Here is a 20,253-nt window from a genome sequence, read left to right on the forward strand (position 1 = left end):
ACAAAGTAATGATGTCTGCAAACCAGGGAGTGCCAAGTCTCTCAGTCACAAAAATGAACCAAATAAAAGATCTGATACTGAAAACCAGTCAATGGCAACTCTCGATCACAAAAAAGTAAAAATAAAGGACGCATCTGAGGGTGAAAACCTTTTTAAGGCACCTAAGGATGGGAGACTTGACACTCTTCCTGAACATTTTCATGAGCAATCACCCATATTGACTAAGCCCACTCAATCAATCAACATTGGTAGTACAGAAGCAGTAAAAAACATACACCTGGCAGAATCTCTGATAGAGGAGGAAAAATCAGCATTTCTCATCTTTTTTAAAGAAAAGAAAATTAACTTTCCTTGGTCATACATAGATATGCGTGGAATTGATCCACACTTGATCATGCATCACTTGTCTATCTCTCTAGGAATTAAGCCAGTCAAGCAAAAACTACAAAAAATGAATCCACAGGTGGCACTCATGGTCAAGGTTGAACTAAAGAAATTATTAGATGTCGGATTCATTCAACCCATCAACTATGTAGAATGGATTTCCAACATAGTACTAGTATCCAAACCAGATGGCAGTATCAGAATCTGCACTGATTTCAGAGATGTCAACAAAGCCTGTCCAAAGGATGACTTTCCTCTACCTAGTATCGACATAATTGTAGACCTCACAACGGGCCATGCAATGCTCTCACTAATGGACAGTTTTTTAGGCTATAACAAAATAAAAATAGCCCCAGAGGATCAAGATAAAATAGCGTTTACCTATCCTTGGGGAACGTACTATTGGAATGTTATGTCTTTTGGCTTAAAGAATGCAGGAGCTACTTATCAACGAGCAATGACAACAATCTTCCATGACATGATGCATACCTTCATGGAAGACTATGTGGATGATTTACTAGCTAAATCCTTCACCAAAGCAGAACACCTCGGCATCCTAACAAAGATCTTTGATCGATTGGAGAAATTCCAAGTCAGGCTCAACCCTAAGAAGTGTGTCTTCGGGGTTACATCAGGCAAGTTACTAGGCTACATAGTCTCAGCTAAAAGTATTGAAGTGGATCCAGCAAAGGTACAAGCCATTATGGAGATGCCACCACCAAAGAATATTAGTCAACTCAGATCTCTACAAGGACAACTCCAATCAATCAGGCGATTTATCACTCAACTAGCTGATAAAAGTCTACCATTCAATCATTTGCTACATAAGAATGTACCTTTCAGATGGGAAGCCAAGTGTGCAGAATATTTTTATCAAAGTAAACAATATCTGATAAACCCACCAGTTCTAGTACCACCAATAGTAGGAAAGTCACTCATTTTATACATTTCAACAACAGATATATCACTGGGAGCACTATTGGCACAAGAAGATCAACAAGGAAAGGAACGATCCATATACTACATCAGTAGGACATTGAATGGCGATGAACTCAACTATACATTCATTGAGAAGGCTTGTCTAATAGTAGTCTTCGCTTCTCAAAAGTTTCAACATTATATGCTAGCACACACAATTAAGCTAGTAGCAAAAATTGATCCTCTCAAATATCTACTTAGCAAGGCAGCTCTTACAGGCCGATTGGCTCAATGGGTCATGATTCTCAATGAATTTGACATCCACTACACAGAACGAAGAGCTATAAAAGGACAAGCAATTGCAGATCAACTAGTTGAAGTACCGCTACCAGGAAGACAAACTATGGAGATTGAATTTCTGGACAGGGACATTCTTTCTATTTCTACCACACAATGGACCCTATTCTTTGACGGATCCTACACACAATGTGGTTCAGGTGCTGGCATTCTATTCATCACTCCTGAAGGGAATACTATACCAAGATCATATCGGCTTATGTTTCCATGCACAAATAATGTGGCTGAATATGAGGCATTGGTTATCGGCATCAAAATGGCCATAGAATGGAAAATCACAGAGTTAATGGTCTATGGATATTTGCAACTAGTCGTCAATCAAATCAACAACGACTATTAGACAAAGGATGACAAGCTACTACCCTACAAGCGAATGGTGGATGACTTCAAATAGTATTTTGTACACATCACCTTCAAGCAAATACCACGGTTGAACAACAAAACCGCTGATGCCATGGCTACTATTGCTTCATTACTACAAATTCTAGAGCAACAAAGTCATTATGAGTTCCTGGTAGAGCAACTGTTCTCCCCAGCCTATGACCATTCTGAATCCCATGTTATCTATGCCTTAACTAGTTCGGATTCCCCTTTATATGGACCCATATATGATTATCTAAAGAGCAACATCCTACCCATTGACCAATCCGGTAACCAAAAACATAATTTTATCTGACAAGCCACCCGGTATACCCTTACTGTTGATACTTTGTACCGTTGAGGTCTAGATGGTACTCTTCTTCGTTGCCTTGATCGTAATGAATCCAATTCCATTTTACACGAGCTTCACAAAGGTATTTGTGGCACACATTCAAGTGAGACTACTCTTGCTAAAAAGCTTCTAAGGATGGGATACTACTGGCCTACAATGGAAAAAGATTCTTACCACTTCGCCAAGAAGTGTCCTAAATGCCAGATCCATGGAAACCTGATACATGCACCAGCACAGGAATTGCAACCGTTTATAACATCCTAGCCCTTTTGTCAGTGGGGACTATACTTGGTCAAAAAAATTCATCCTTCATCTTCAAATGGACACAAGTTCATTATAACTACAACATAATACTTTACCAAGTGGATAGAAGCAGTCCCCATGACCACAATAACCGGAAAACAAATTGCTTCTTTTATCCTAAACTATCTGATCTGCAGATATGGTATTCCAAGTTCCATCATCACCGATAATGGATGACCATTCAAAAACCAAGATGTCCGAGAACTATGTGAACAATTCAAAATACAACATCGATTCTCTATGCCATACTTCCCCCAGGGGAATGGTTAAGCATAAGCATCCAACAAAATAATACTGAAAATCCTAAAGAAAATAGTAAATGATGCAGGCAAAGATTGGCATGTACAACTCAATCCAGCACTTTGGGCAAATAGAACTAGCATCCGTACACCTACAAGAGAAACACCTTTCTCATTGGTCTATGGATCAGAAGCTATTTTACCATTGGAGGTGCAAATTCCATCTCTCAGAGTCTCTCTAAAAGGCTTAATCCCAAATGAAGAGTATAGAGTCAACCAACTACAAGAACTGGAACTATTAGATGAAAGATGTCAGCATGCTTACACTCATCTCAAAGCATATCAACAATGCATGTACAAAAGCTACAATCACAAGGTCATCCCTCGCAACTTCAAAGTTGGTGACCTAGTCCTCAAAGAAAATCCAAGAAATCAGCAAGATCGAGAAAATAAAGGGAAATTTGAACCTAACTGGTTGGGTCCCTATGTCATCATATCAGTCTATGGATCAGGTACTTATCAACTTACAACTTCAGAAGGAGATGTGCTCGACAAACCAACTAACATCATTCATCTGAAGAAATACTACACTTCAGTAGTCTAATGCACGGAAAAAGTCAAAAACAAAAAATCAAAAAATCAAGAAAAAGCAAATAAAAAGGTACAATAAAAGCAACAAGTGAAAACCTGGTGATAGGCGCTATTGTGAGAGGAAAACTCCTTTATCTCTATCCATATCTCTGTAGTAAAGCACTATTGGCCATCACCCGACACTTGGCAAATATCCATTCAGGATATACTTAGCGTACTCACTATCCTGATTTATCCATATATCCTTTCACCACACTTTACCATGGCTTGGTAATCACTGTACATTTCCACATCGAAAGACACACTTAGCTAGGGGCAATAATTGTCAAAACTTGTAGCAAGTTCAAGTCGTCAAAACTATTTGCAAAAAAAAAAACTCAGAACACCACATCTAGCAACCAACAACTTACTCCATCATGGAATAAAATATTGAATCGCTAAAGAAAAAATCACAAAAACACTACAATGGATGATTTTCTGAAGTACTAAATGTTACATTTTTCATAAAGTCGTGACTATTTTTGCATTTGAACCTTTTAAATTATTGGATTCTCTACATTTTCTCAACAATGCTTCCAAGCTAGAGATCATCGGGAAACTCCAATATTTTTTTAGTCTTCTATCTAGGAGCGATCACTTGTACTGTGTAAATACTTGTCTCAAGACATGATACAACAAATATCACTGAAGACATGATTCCACTTTACGCATACAAATGGTTTACTCTTGTCTGTTTATACACAATCTGCACTCTGGTCGTCCTAATTCAATTATACCTTGACACTTGTGCTATCTTGTAAAATCAAACATCATTTAAATTTTTCTTAGGTCATTATCGTTCAATTATACCATTGTGCTTGTATAAATTTTCAACATATCCCAAAAAAATTAATGCTCAATGATGATGCATATATCGAAAGCAAATAAACATGTGGCTATATCAGATGACAAATGCAGAATAAGGATGCTCCAAAAACAAGTAGTTGCATATCATTTAACAATTAGTTGCATATCATTTCACCATCTCATAGCATATCAAATCATACATCTCATTTTCAAAATACATCTCGCATCTCATAAACATCATACATAAACATCATACATTTCACTTCATCATATCATCTATCTAAGCATTGCATCATTAAAAAACAAAGTACAAGCATCTAGAACATGCATCTTTAACACGTCACATGATCAAAGAAAATGGTGTCATCTATATATATATCAAAAATGATCAAAATATACAAATATCTGTCATGTCTATGCCCCGTACAACAAAAACAATGATCCAAAATAAAATAGAGACATCATCTCTCAAGTATGACTATCTCTTGAGGGGGATGGTCTCGCTGCTAATGTCTCAGCTCTTGGATCTCCAAGAGGATCCTGTCTCGAAGGCCCCGTCACACCTTTGCTCTCTGACTGTGACCCAGTCTCTTGAGATCGACTCGATCTCGACTACGTGAAGCTCTGCACTCTGTGCTCCCTAGACACCACATCCTCATAGTGGCATCGATAGTACTCCACCTCCCTCACTCTCAAGGACAACTCTCTCATGATGTCCCCAATAGGACCACCTATTGTCGCTCTCTGCATCCTCCCTGATAGCTCTTCCACTCGACCTCATCGCTCTATCTTAGTATCGCACTCTAGGGCCAACTGGGTAATCTGACATTGCTGCGTCAACACCTGTGCCTGTAGCTACTATACTATCAACTGTAGGGTCCTGATCTGGTCATCCTCCACATGTGTTGGGATCTAAACCCATATGGGCACTTGTGAAGGGGTACCCCCTATCCCTCTACCTATCCTCGGTGCGAGTGGAGGTAACTCATCAGTCCTCCTCCTCTACATTGGCCGTCTTCGCTCATCAGTCCCTCCCACCATTGCTATCACCTCTCCCACTCTCCCCTCCTCCCATGCTCTGATTGCCAACCCTCTTCTCCATCTATCCATCATAGCTTGTCGAACTTCTCTCTCTCCACCTGTACTCCCCTATTACCCCCATCTCTGCCTCTGTCTCCTCTCCTCCCCCGATATCCTCTCCCTCGTTGTCCTCCTCCACCTCCATCATCTCCCTCATCACCATCTCCCCCTACCTCATCCTCGTCATCATCAAAAGTAGGTCTCATCTCCTCAGGATCTAGTATCCTGGCCATGCCATGAGCTGCGAACAAACCAGCAAACTAATGCGTCATCCCAACATCTAAAATCTCAGGAGCATAGTCCCATATCTGGCCCACTAAGCTGGAAAACTCCTCTACAACCACTCCACTATCAATAGTCGGCCCCCGATCTGGTATATCCTATCTCCGACACGCATATAACCAGGTCCCCTATGGTATCCCCTGCTACTGACCATACTATCGCAAAACCCTACCAACCTGAAATCTCTCGATCACAAAGGGCATCCGCCCTATTAGAAACCGACTCATAAAAACATATGGCATCTCCAGCCATCCTTAGCCCATACCTTGCAATCTATATATGGTCACCCAACGACCATATCAATGTCATCCAACACCCTCCTCCAGTGCTCTAGTTTGCCCAGCTTACACTGGACAACTAGCCCCCTATATCCATATGCATATGCTTGCCCAGCAAGTTTGTCTCTATCCACTAGTGGCCTAGCTACTGGAATGTGCTCCCAGCACCATACTTGTAGGAGTCTCATGCCAGCTAACAAATTGTCGTAACCCAAGTATACCACATCATGTAAATCCCTGTATAAATGAGCTAACATGGTTGATCCCCACGCAAACCTGCGGCCTTGTGTCACCATCTCCTCTAACACCAATCCCCAACCCACAGAAAATCCCTTTGACCTACGGTCGGGACATAGGAATCCACCTATAAAACTTGCTAGTACTAACAGAAGAGGCGCATAGTCCAGATCCAAGAACTCCTGCCAAGGGATCTCATATCCACACACTGTCTCATCATGAAATATGCACCGCAGTGCCTCTGTCCCACCCTCCTTTGTCTACTCATATGGTAATAATGCACCTACTACGGGAATCCACAATATCTTGTAATAGTCCTCAGGAGTCACTGTCATCTCACCTGTAGTAAAGTGGAAGGTGTTTGTATCGCTATGCCATCTCTCTGTGAGCATTGTGAGTAAACCCCAGTTCATAGTAAATTGAGGCATATCTAATAAATATGACATGCCACATCTCTCAATAACATCTAAGTCAGCCTGTGTCAACCGAGGTATCAACACCCATGGTCTGGGGAACCACTCGTGCAACTGAACCACTCCCAATTGCTCCTGTCAAAAAGCAAAACAAGTCCAATATCAGTTTCCACATAAAAACAAAGATATCAAAATCAAAGTTATAAAAAACATGAAACAATTTGCAAATCTACTCAAGTTCCACATCATATCATTCCATATCAACTTGTAACACAACTCAAGTTTTCAAAAACCATATCAAAACTTATAAAACAACTCAAGTCTCCACATCACATAAACTAGTAACACAACTCAAGTTTACCACCCATATCAGCTTGTAAAACAACTCAAGTTTCCAACCCATATCAACTTGTAACACAACTCAAGTTCCACAATCATATCAGCTTGTAACACAAATTAGGCTCCACATATATTAACTTGAATCAATGCAAATTGAATCAAGTTTAGATCACAAAAACACATTAATATCTACATAAATAACTTGAATACCCGCAAGTAACACCAAGTTATATCAGTACTCATACTGGACGAACAAACAAAACCATGACAACTGACACAACAAATGGCAAAAGCCCACCTCCCCAGACAAAACTGACCTTATCCTATGTATTTTTCTACATTCACAAATCATCCTATCTTGCAAAACCTACTTCATGCAATAATTAAATTTGGCTACGCGCTAAACCATATCCACGTGCTACCCTATTTTCTTCACGCGCTATCCTATCTACCTTATGCGCTAGACTAACTCTATGCGCTACCCTTTTTTATCCATGTGCCAACTAATCTATCCTAAGCACTAAACCTGATCCATGCACTAACCTATCCCGCGTCTGCACTACCTATTTAACCTTATGCGTTAGGTCTAACCTACGCACTACAGCCCCTTGCCCATGCGACCCCCTGTGGACCCTATACGCTAGGTTTACCCGATGTGCTACCCTTTTAACCCTAAGCGCTACCCTATGTCCTCATGCGCTAACCGAAGGCCATGCGCTAACCTAAAAACTTCATGTGCTACCTTAAATATTTTCGGACGCTACCCTAAATTACAACCCTATGTGTTACGGAATTTTTTGTATGCGCTAAACTAAGACTCCTATGCGGCAAAATGTAAAAACTGCATTTCAAAATTCAAAAACTAACCAAAAATGATCAAATTAAAAATAAAAAAGGGGTCAAAAGGGTTGACTTACCGGTGGTCCATACGCAACAGGCCTCCGATACCTCTGAACGTGCTTGAATCAATGTGTAGAATAGCGAATAGGCATTTTGTCTTCTCTCCAAAAGTCTCTTTCTCCAAGGTCAACAAGCACAAATGAGACAAAACCATGCACTTTTCCCATTTTATAGGGTAAAATAAAATTAGGGTTAGGGAAATGAGCATGAAATTTGCTCGCGGTCTCCCTCATACCCTCGCACATGTCAATTATCAGGAGATGAATCAATTTACACATTCCACCTAGCCAAAATTTTGCACAGCAAACACAATTATCAAATCAAATCAAATTTTCCAAACATTTTGATTTATCTCCCCAAGGGACATTATCACCATCGATTATCAAATCTGGGGCATCACACATCAAATCTGGGGCATGACATGAAAATCCGTAAAGACAACATTGATCATAAAATCACAATGACACATCATTTTCTTTGAAATAACATGTGCACACACGTCACTTCAAAGAGGGGCAAAATATAGACGTATAAAAATGACCATATTCCTAAATGAATATTTTATGTTCATTTCTCTATTAAATTAGATCCAATTTAATTGAATTACCCACATTCCTCTATTTAATTAAGTAAATTACTCAATTAAATTCACTATACCTCTTTTACCATTTAATAGAATAAATTCATTTTATTCAATTAAAACCCCTATCCACTTTTTAATTAAATTCAAATTTAATTAAAATAGTTATCCTAAATTGAATAAATCTAATTTATTTAATTGCAACCAAATTGAATTAAATTGAATTAAAACCCGTTATCCCTTCATCCACTTCCAAAATCCTATACCTCCAACTTGCATCCTAATTTCTTCTAGAATCCATCTAATCCTAATCAATTAACCCAAACGCATTCATTATCCCTTTTTCTTAAATTTGAGGAAGTCACTTCTCAAATTTGGAGTAAAGTCTTCTAAAAGTATTAAAGCCTTTATCCATTCAACAAGCTAACTTGTTGAATACCCCCAAATTTGGAAGGACTCTTACAAATTTGTCCCAAAGTCTTCATAACCATTACTGGTTAACTCAACCCTCTAGCATGGTTAAAGAATTTCCCTAGACTCAACCTCCATGTAACTCAAGGGTCTCATCAAACATTTATTGCTTTGACCATGGTTATCCTTAATCCTATGCGCAAGAATTTATCCTTTGGATAAAAGCTTTATCCAATGGGTAATCTTAACTTAACCTGAGCCCTTAACCCCTAGGCTAACCATGAGGTCTTCTCAAGCATTTAATGCTTCTTACATCTCCTCTCAACCAACCCTATGTTGACAATTGTCACCATTTCATTGGTGCCAATTGTAAATATGGATTCCCAACTTTCAAACTTAGCCCTTGATTAAATCTTTCAATCCTGGCCATCCATTGCCCTATTTTTCCTATAAATAGAGCTCTCATTCCTCCATTTTCATCATCCAAGTCTTTAGCATCACACTTATACTAAAATCCATCCAAGTTTTAAATATATCATTTGTGCTAATGATTTAGCCTCTCTTTTCAATAGGAATTAATCTAAAGATGCACATTTAGAGTATTTTCCTTATCATCTAGCTTAATCATAGACTAGTATATCATGCTAGGATAATTTTGCTACTAATCTTGTCATCTTATAACTATTTTATTGAATTTATAGGATCATGCATAGCTTAGGATGCATTTCATCTTAAAATTAAACAAATCATCCCTCGTTCTTGCATTTGTCATCCCAAAACCACTTTTCTCAGTGATCTGAGAGCAAAGACATTGGTTTGAGGGACCTTGTGAGATAGAGAACCATGGAACCAACCTTGGGAAGATGAGCCATACTTCATGACTCCATAGCTTGCACCAAGAAGTCCTGTGGGTGTGTGAGCAAGGCTCCCTAGAACTCCATTTTTCACATTTTAAGTTCTATCAACTCGCTTTTCCTACATACAAGTACTGTCCGACATCAGATCAAACTACAAACATCTTCACCAAACCCTTCACTGAAAGCAAGTTCATTCATTTGAGATCTTTGCTTAGGGTGTGATAGGTGTTCTCTGTTGTTGGGGGTGCTTCTTAATTCTTTTTTTTTACCCTCTCTCTCTATTGTGGGGGGTCTACTCTGCTTTGTTGGGGGGGAGGACTATGTAGATGGGTACCTCATTAGGATTAATTTGTTGAGACCCATATTTTCACCCACCTAAGCTATGCTTATGGGGGGGTGTTAGTGTAGGTTTTTATTTTCCTAGTTTTGTTTATTATTTTCCCTTTTTCTAGGTTTCTCCTACACTTTAATTAAGCTTTCTTAGGTTAATGAAGCATGTTTACTTAAGACAAGTGGGTATTGAGGTGTCGACATGTTGTGAGGAGGTGCATTTACTATGTTTAGACCATCATGGTGGTCTCTCCTCATTGGACGATATTGACCCCCTCCACCCCTCTCTTGAGTCTATATAAGCATGCTACCTTGCTTGTATTTTCATATAGTTGGAGATAGTAATCTGATGCTATTTTTCCTTGGAGCACTTCACATCCGTTTTCTCTCGGTATCATTGTTATGTTGTTTATTTCATTTGCATTTACAGTTTATTTGATCTATCTCTTTCAATTCAATTCTGGGTTGTAATCTGTTTCTTAGATTTTAATAGGGATTTTAATGTATGCTATAGTCTACACAAGACTAGATATTTCCTTTAAATAGTGGAAATATTTAGTTATTTTATGGCTAATTCTAGAATTACTTTGAGTATTTCTATTTTATTATCATGGGAATCCTATAGGGATTGACATTTAGTGACTATTTGTAGATTCGTGGATTCAAATTGGGTTGGAGGTGTTGACAATCTAGATATTTACTACATAATATTTTTTCTCTATGTTTGGTGGTCCTATGAACAAGATGAATAAATGATAGGATTAGAACTTCTCTCACTACAAAAAGCATAGTAAATAGTAACTACTTATGCTTGTAAGGAATCCATTTGATTTTAGTAATTATTTTTAGATGAAGAGCTATGTTTAAGAGCTTATATAAGCATATTTGTTTGTTATAATGTTATGTATTTGACCAGTAAATCATCCTTTTATACAAAGATGAAGAACATTGATTTTTTATACCGATTTATCTATTTTATAGTATAATATGGAAGGCCAATCCTATATATATATATATTCTACATATAAAAAAAAGGCTATATTTAAAAAAATTACATTTTTAATTGTCTGAAATAAATGAAACTTGAATAATTTCTCCCCATTAAAAAAATCCTCGAATAGTGAAACTCATCCATTAGATTGTTGTAATCTTTGTTGTTGAATCCTAGGAGTTAATGAAAAACCCTAACTTCTATTATAATGGTAACAAAAGAATTCGTAACCCTATTCTTTCATTTCCAATTTTTCTCAAGCTCTTTAACCCTAGCACCCTCCATGGAATCCATTGTTGCATATTAATTTTCTTTTCTTTCCCTCTTGTTTTTATAGAGATAACCATTGATCTAATGCATCTTTTCCTTGTGTTTTTTAAGATACCTCAGGTGTGAATTGAGAAAGAGTGGCGAAAATTATAACCCTAGCCTCCTCCATGGAAGCCATTATTGTAGGTTGATTTTCTTCTCTTGCCCTCTTGTTTTTGCAGAGATAACCCTTGATCTAATTTATCTTTTTCTTGTTTCATTTTCTCAAGTGTGGGTTGGGAAAGAGTGGCATCTATGAAAATTTTATAGGGTTTTATTTCTTTTCAATATGCAGGTTTCTTTTTTTAATTGATTGTTTGGATAGGAATGAGTTTGAAATCCTCCCCATTTTGGCCTTTCCATGAGGACCTATGGCCCCCATGGAGGTCATAGTCCCCACTTCCAATTTTTTTTCATTTTTATTTTTAAATATTTTTGAAACAAATTATATATATATATAATTAATGACAAGATCAAAATGAATTTTTCTTTCTTTTACTTAGAGTGGATAAAATTATATATATTCTATACATTTACTTATGATTTTGATAATATAAACATCCATTATTTCATATTCAAATAGATTTTTTTTGAACTCTAAATTTAATGAAAATCAATGAATAAAAATATAACTAAATATACTACCAATCCATAGAAGTGAACAAAAATGACTAAATATACAATGAATTGATGGCAATTAATAATTACGATCAATCAAAACAATAAATCTGGTTCTATTATAAATGACTAGAAATAAATTACTAATGGACCTGGATTTAAGTTGTCATCGAATGGGTCCTTTGTCATTCATTTACTAGCCCCCCACACTAAGGGTCACTACTTGAGGTTGTCATTTTAATTTTATATTATATGCCTAAGTATTGGAATGTCCTTGTGGTTTTGCTCCACGACACTTTTGAAGCAATGGCGAAGACCTATGGGATAAGAAGAGTACAGAGATAACAAAGAGATCTTTATCCCATGGCCATTTCATATGAACAAAAGGCTCGCACAGGATAAGAGGTAATAAGGTAAAGTTATCCAGCAATATTTATAGGTTGATACAAAGGTGTTGTGGGATAAGAGGTAACAAGGTAGATACAAAGAACCTTATCCACAAGGGTTTTCTTTTACTTAGTAATGGCTACGGGATAAGAATTTTAAAGCAAAATTGACCAGCTCTCTTATCTGGTTCGTTTCCATAGGAAAAAGAGGTAGATTGCGTGATAAGAGGGGAAAAGATTAAGAGGCTTATCTTGCATAATGCAAAATTGTCAAGGAAGGGAACTTTCAAGAAAGAAAAAACAAAAAGTTATAAGCATCGTGGAATAAGATGATATTTAGAAGTTATACAAAGGTTTTATCCGGCAAGAAAAATAAAAGAGTGCTGATAAAGAAAAGATGATATTTAGAAGTTATACAAAGGTTTGATGAATGAGCAGTGAGATAAAAATAAAAGGGTGCTGATAAAGAAAAGATGGCGAGGCTTTATCCCGCAAGGGTGCTAAGAATGCTTCTAGGTGCTGCAGGATAAGATGAAATTCAAACTTGGCACTAGCAACTTGCTATGTCCAACACGAATGAATTAATGGTGTCGCCATAAAATAAAAATTCATTGATTTTCTCTCATAAATTACACCTGAAGAAAATCCAGAGCGTCCTTCTCACTCAAGCAAATTTTAGCAAAGTGATGTGCCATCCAGCAAATTCAGCTGAGCAAAAGACCAATCAGTCAAATTTTCTGCTATCCTTTTATATTTTCTAGGCTGTTATAGTTGTAATACATTGAGATTTTATGTGTATGCCCTAGAATCTCTAGGGTTTGTGTCCATATTGAAAATTATGGGCTTTAGTCCATTTTTTAGAAATTAAAATGGCCTATCCTGCTACTCCCTGTTGAAAGTACCCCTGAAGTTAGCACTAGCTCTGCAATGCTAGAAATCACCCATGTCATTCCACTTGATGTAATCCTGCATGTGCGAGTAATTGTAAATGTTCCTGCTGCTGAACCAAGTCCTGAATCTTCCCCGCAAATGTCTGAAAAAGCCGAAGCAAGTTACCCTCCTAAAGAAAAAAACATGAAGAGAAAGAAGATTGACAATTCAAAAGACTGTCATCGTGATTTTTGACAGTGTGTCTTCGGATGGCTTGCTCCCCCTCCTAAAGTTAGGAAACCAATTAAAAAGAGGAGAAGAGTTTCCCATAAAGATTTCATTGAAACATCCACCACTGAAGCTCATCCTCCCGGGGAAAAATACTCCTGCCACTGAGAACGCAACTGCTGAAGAAACCCCAATTTTTTAAAAGAAAGCCCCAGAGAGGGAAACTGCTCCTACAAAGAGGGAAAGTGCTCCCCCTAAGAGGGAAACTTCTACAAAACAACAAGTGACAAAAACTGCTCGTGCAAAGGGACCGGGTTTCAGAGCTCCCAAGGACCTAGAAAAACATCGAAAGGGGAGTCATCAGCTCAGGCAGAGTAGCTAGAGACAATGTGAATAGCCCCTTGCTCTTGAGATGAGAGCAGAGGAATTGCAGCATGAAGTTGAAAGGGAGTTAGAGGACGCTGCAAAGAGACCAGCTATAGTGAGAAAACTATCAATAGATCTTACCATAGATGGCTCAATTGGTTCAACTGGATTAGTGAGAAAACTATCAATAGATCTTACCACTAAATGAATCATATATCTTTTCTTTTGCTCAGCTCTGGAGATTAGGTTGAGATCCTTTTGACAATTTCCTCCATGAAACAACTGTAGTACACTCGTATTCAATTTGACGGTGAAACTCTGTCGAGGTAAGTAATTAGTGTTATTTAGCCAGATCTTACCCAACTGCATGTCCCTCATTATTTCCAGCCAACTCGTTGTAGATGGATTTTTTACAACATTAATATATATATAGAACGAGGCAGTCTGTTTTCTAGGAATATTTGATATGTGAATCGCTAACATTCTTTATATAGAGAGAAAGAGATATAGAGTTCTGTTTTCTAGGTATATTTGATTTGTGGAAGCAGCACGATTTTTACTGTGCACCAACGCACATTCTTTATATATATAGAAAGAAAGAGATAGAGAGTTCGTGGTCATAGATAATTGAGCTGGAAAGAGCTGCCGACTAAGATATGGCAAGATAACCCTAATGAATTACCTCGACAGGCTATGAGCTGCAAAATGAGAATGTTCTCTCCGCTGCCGCTTCTTCCTGGAAATGAATGGACAAGTAATGAGTTAATATAAATAATTTTTATAATGCAAAGGTTTTCTTCCCAAATAATAAAAATTGTTAATTAAATTCTATTACTTATCTCTACAGAAATCTTTATATAAATATTATCAGAACATTTGAGGGCTCAAAAATTAATTTATGTACCTGTTTTATGTGCATTTTAGCAAACTATCTACAATATCTCACAATCCGAATCACTTTGTGATATTGAAATTTAAATAATTTAGAAAAAAAAAATTCTAAATAATTATTTAATGCATAAAATTTAAAGGCACATGATTTCTTTTTTTTAAGATTGATTATCCTAGTCTGGGTCTAGTATGCACGCGTAATAGTAAACATTTTCTATTTAAAGCATAATTTCTATGTTTTTCATTAAAGCAGATTTCTCAATGATCTGAGATTTAACAAATCAAAAAGATGAGAGTTAACATCCAAATTCATTATATAAACCCTAATATTATATTTAAAACAATAATTTTAAGTGCAGCTCATGGATAATTTGAATCATTTTCTTTTTATAGGTAATGAAATTATATTAATAATTCATATATGTAAACAATAGAGAAAATTATATCAGTAACAAAATCACATATTTCTAGTTTGTTCTTGTCTTTGTTTTTGTTGATCTCAAATAATTGCATTTTTAAAACAATAGAAAAAAAGTTTGTTCAAGTTCTTTCTTTTGATACAAACAATTTTGTGATCTACAATTGAGAAAATTGAAAAGAAAGGAAAGAGAGACACTTATCAAACATCTTATATTACTTCTCTGTAATTCAATCTTTGATCTACCACTAAGAAAGCTGAAAAGAAAGGAAAGAGAGACACTTATCAAACACTTTATATTGCTTCTCCTTTATTCAATATGTGATATGCTACTGAGAATTTTGAAAAGAACGGAAAAAGAATCTTTGCTAACAATTTCTCTGCACTAAAGATTGGGAACAATCTCTTTGTAGTAATGAAAACTTGATAGCAATTTTTAGGATCACAACAATATTTTAATAAACCTCTTCTATGAAGATGTAAAGAAAATATTTGTAATATTTTGAGTTGAAAAGCATCTATGGTAGTATTGGTACAAAATCCAATATTCTTTTATGCTTCTTGCATATGAGAGAACATAAGTTAGTGCATGAAGTTTACAATAGTCTGCTTTCTGCAAACCTAAGCACTAAATTAGACAAAAATGTAGAAGAAAAAATAAAAGTAAAAAATATCATGGTAATATGAAAAAAAATAATTTAAATGAATCTAAAATTCAAAGGTTTATTCACTCACCTGCATACCTTCTTCAATCCTTTGAAAGATTTTCATTGTCATAGTCATGCAACATTAAATATGTGAACACACTCTTTGGTCCAAACCTGCAAACCTGCACATCCTAGGCTATTCAAACAAGTGAAGATCATGAGAATGATGATAGATTAGAAAAAATTGATGGATATTGCCGCATAAATGGTTCAATGGTTGAATTGAAATTATTCAAATAGATAGTGGGTAGGTAGAAAAAAAATTTTTGTTGAAATAAGCGGTCCAAGGACACTGGAATCTTCTTGAAGTGAGAATGACTATTCCAAGTGTTCAAGATTAAGATAAGTATTGGAAAACCTCAAGTGATTCTATAAGATATTGATAATTATTTATATATAATTTGTTGATAATATGGTTATATTAAGTGGTTATGTTATTCTATTTATTGTGTTATCAATTTACTTATTAATTATTATCAAATTATTACATGCTATATTTATATAGTTACTTACATCTAATTTAATGATAATTACCTTTAATTAATGAACTTTATATTATCATTTAATCTATTAAATCCACTATAAATATTTAATTATGTCTTGGAGAAAAGTGCCATTACAATCATACTAGGCCAATCAACATAGGCTCAAACTCCATCACCACATGCAGGAATCTACTAGCTCAACTGCAAACATACAACATCCTATCACAATTCAACAAAGAACAAACAGAACAATAAAATCCTTAAATGAAAACCAACTATAGGGGAAGGCTTCGGACACCTTAGGGAAAGCTAAAAAAATGTTTCAAATATTGCAAGACTTCATAAGAACATACAATACTTCTCTCAACATATTAGGCTTTCTCATCATTCCTAGGTGTGACAATCAACTTGTGGTAGACACAAACACATATATTGATATAATTTGTACTAGTAAAACACTCTAACAACATACTAGGAGCTCCCCAAATATTTATTTGACTCTCCAAACCCTTGTAGAAACTTTAACACTCTCAAACTCAACCTTCGGAGCACCAAAAGCCCTACGAAACACAAGCTCAAGAATGGAGTGCACACAAGGGGCTATGAAACCCTAATAGGGTATATGCATGTCATAAGGACAATACAATCATGTATTTTAGTCCATTATGGTCCATTTTGGGTGCTAGTGTCCCTAGCAAATCAATCTTGTTCTATCATCCTCCACTCCGCACCATCATCCTAACCAATGAGAAAATTGAATTAGGTATTGGTCCCATAGACACCACATATGTATTGGAGCAGACAAAATACCCTGGGGAATCATAAAGAACACCCCTAAGTTATTTTAAGCCCAAAAGAGATTCATACTCTCATAACCATGATACAAGATTGAGACATAAAGAAGGATGCATAATTTATCTCATGCTCGATACAAATGTTGGCACATGTAAAACTAAACCATCACATTATCATTATATTTCATCATCCACCATGATGAGTATTGAATATACATATACATGTCCATACATATCTTGGATTTAAATATCTATAAGTTTATATTTACAAGAATTGAGAAAGAACATAAAATCATGACAAGATAGAGAAGTTTAACAATCTCGATGTCATTCTTGAAGCCATGATCTCCTATCCCTAATAATGGTTAGTAATGACACCTAACCATTTGGAACCTATAATTTCACCCTATCATTCTCATGGAGATAATCAAATGGTCTAAACACACTAGCAATAAATATACACTATGGTATAGGCTTGCACAAATTCTATATGCAAAGTATAGACATCAAATATGATCATAGAACAAACATCCCTAATAGGAAGAATTGCCAAACATTATGATTGAAAACCAATAAATACAAGATAATAGAATAAACTTCAATACAAGTATGTAGAGCATAGGAATCAAGGTAAGAATAACTTTTATCATTCAAGCACAAGGTGATATATAACATCATGGACCAAAATACATGGCAAACACATGATAATCAATGGAACAACACCAACAAGAAAGGAAAAAATCTTCTAGGTGCTACTCAAATCTAAAAGACTAGATGTTAGAGAGAAAGAGTGGAGTGTGTCATTGTTTATCTTGAAGGAATGACTCATGTGGAATCAAGTAGTCCTCTCATACAAACAATGAGACTTGATCATACAAGTCTCAATGCTTTGTGAGTGGGCTATCTCTTGAAAAAAAGTCACAATGCTCCATGAGCAAGCATTTCTTCCCAAATCATTCTTAGCCTATACAAGTGCTCAAGGCATGTAAGGGGAATCTATTCATTTTGGTTTATATTATTATTATGTCATTAGTTTTCATTTGATTACAAAACACCCAATGAGTTTCCCTAGTAGCCCCTTTGTGCCCCGAACCTCATTTAATACCACTCCCCTTCATCAAAATAAAAATTAAAACCAGATCCATTGATATCAACTTTCTAATTTCAAATTCTTCACAAAAATGAGCCAAATTCAAAAAAAGGGGAAAACTACTCAATCCTTAAAATCAACATGTTATATAGTTCCGATTTTAAAATTTCATGCATAAATTCTATCACTCCATAATATAATTTCACGTTAAACATATGACAAATTTTCCCAAAAACTAGGGAATAGTAACATTCGCCATTAAAGGAGCTTGAAGAACACCCATTTTTTCAAATTTCAAAAATTATAAAAGTAAGAATAGCCTTTTGAATCTTATCTACCCAACACCATATTTACACAACCAATTTCACAAATTGTCGATTCAATTGAAAATTTTACATGGTAACATTCCACAAACACGGTTTTCTCAAATCTCATCTAAACAAATTAAATAATCAATGAAATGGAATGGTTTGCATAAGGTAAATATTCTAAACCATCAATTTATTCATTTACAAACAACTAAACCTGAAAAAAGTACAAGCATAAAGAAAGTAATCGGGTTCTTACCTCAAATTTTCATTCAAAATGAAAGATGAAAATGTCTCAAAACTCTCAAAGAAATCTCAAATCCATGAAGTAGAATGAACATGTTTCCATTCTTAATATAATGAAATACTATCAACAAAATTTCTCCAAGAATATACTCTAAAATCTCCATTCCAAAAATCAAGTCTAGGGAGAGTTTTGAGAGCTCAAAAATCCCAAATAAAACTAAAGGGTTGCATTTAGCGAGCTCAAATATTCTTTCCCTACTACTTTAAAGGGGTTCGATCTAAAATAACACTTCTCTTCCCAGTAAAGCCTAATAATAAAAAATTAGCTAATTTTCTCAAATAAAACCCCAACAACTAATTACTTTTTAAAAAATAATAAAAATAAATAAAGGAAATAACATTTTAATTTCCCAAAATCACCATATGCCCCAATTATGAAAATGCCAATAAAATGAATATATATATGGTATATTTAGTTTTAAAGTATCTAATTATAATTAAAATCATTAAAATTCACTTCCATAGTTAAAATTGATGATAAAATGTAATTAAACAAAAAGATATGTACACTCTTTACTCATCAATCATAAGAAAGACTCAGGGTATTTTGGACATTACCAAACATGGTATCTAGGTTAGTATTGGTATTCATATGGCAAATAATACTCAATGCAGTATGATGAGTATAGTTTAACCCAATGTGTGTTTTCTTTTTGACCACTCTTAGGGAGGGTATGCTCAAACCTATGGAGCCAGGTGGATTTGATACCTACTATTTGGAACCACTCAAAAAAACTCATGAGTACTACTAATGGACCTACTAACACACTCAACACAAACTAAGTGTTTCCACTCAGTCTCTCCTAAAAGAGGTTGAAACAAGGATATTTTGGACCTCCCAAGGTCTCTTTGGCTGGGTCACAATGGTGTGAAAATAGTTAAGTCTTCATGTGACCTATTTAACACATGGGCATGCTAGTTCTAAGCTAGAAGGTACAGGTTTTCTAATTTTATTTCCTAAACTAACTAATTTGAAGAAACAAAAATTGAAGGAACATGATAACAAGAAAATGAATGATCAGTACATTATCTAACCATCATTATCAATCAAATCTAAGAAGCATTAGGCATTTGAATGATTTAACATGCTAGAATTAACAGCTCAAACATGAAAATGGAATCAGAATTTAAAAAATTATATATTACTCTCTTTTTAGATGTCCATTTAATCTCAATCACCATTATGCATGTGTAGATTGATTTATAAATAAAGATGCTTGATAAACTTTGGATCTATCTTGGATTAAGAAAGTTGTAAGAAAGAAATGATACCAGAAATTCATAAGAAATATACCATGAGATTGTAAACCAAAAACTCTATTGCATTATCCTTTGAAACATACTAGAAAATCATTGATATTTTAGTTCACAATATTCACAAAAAAATCCTAAGACTATAAATGTTGAAAGCAAGAAAGTATTTTATATT

This window comes from Cryptomeria japonica, chromosome 8 (genome assembly GCF_030272615.1).
Source record: "Cryptomeria japonica chromosome 8, Sugi_1.0, whole genome shotgun sequence".
NCBI lineage: Eukaryota > Viridiplantae > Streptophyta > Pinopsida > Cupressales > Cupressaceae > Cryptomeria > Cryptomeria japonica.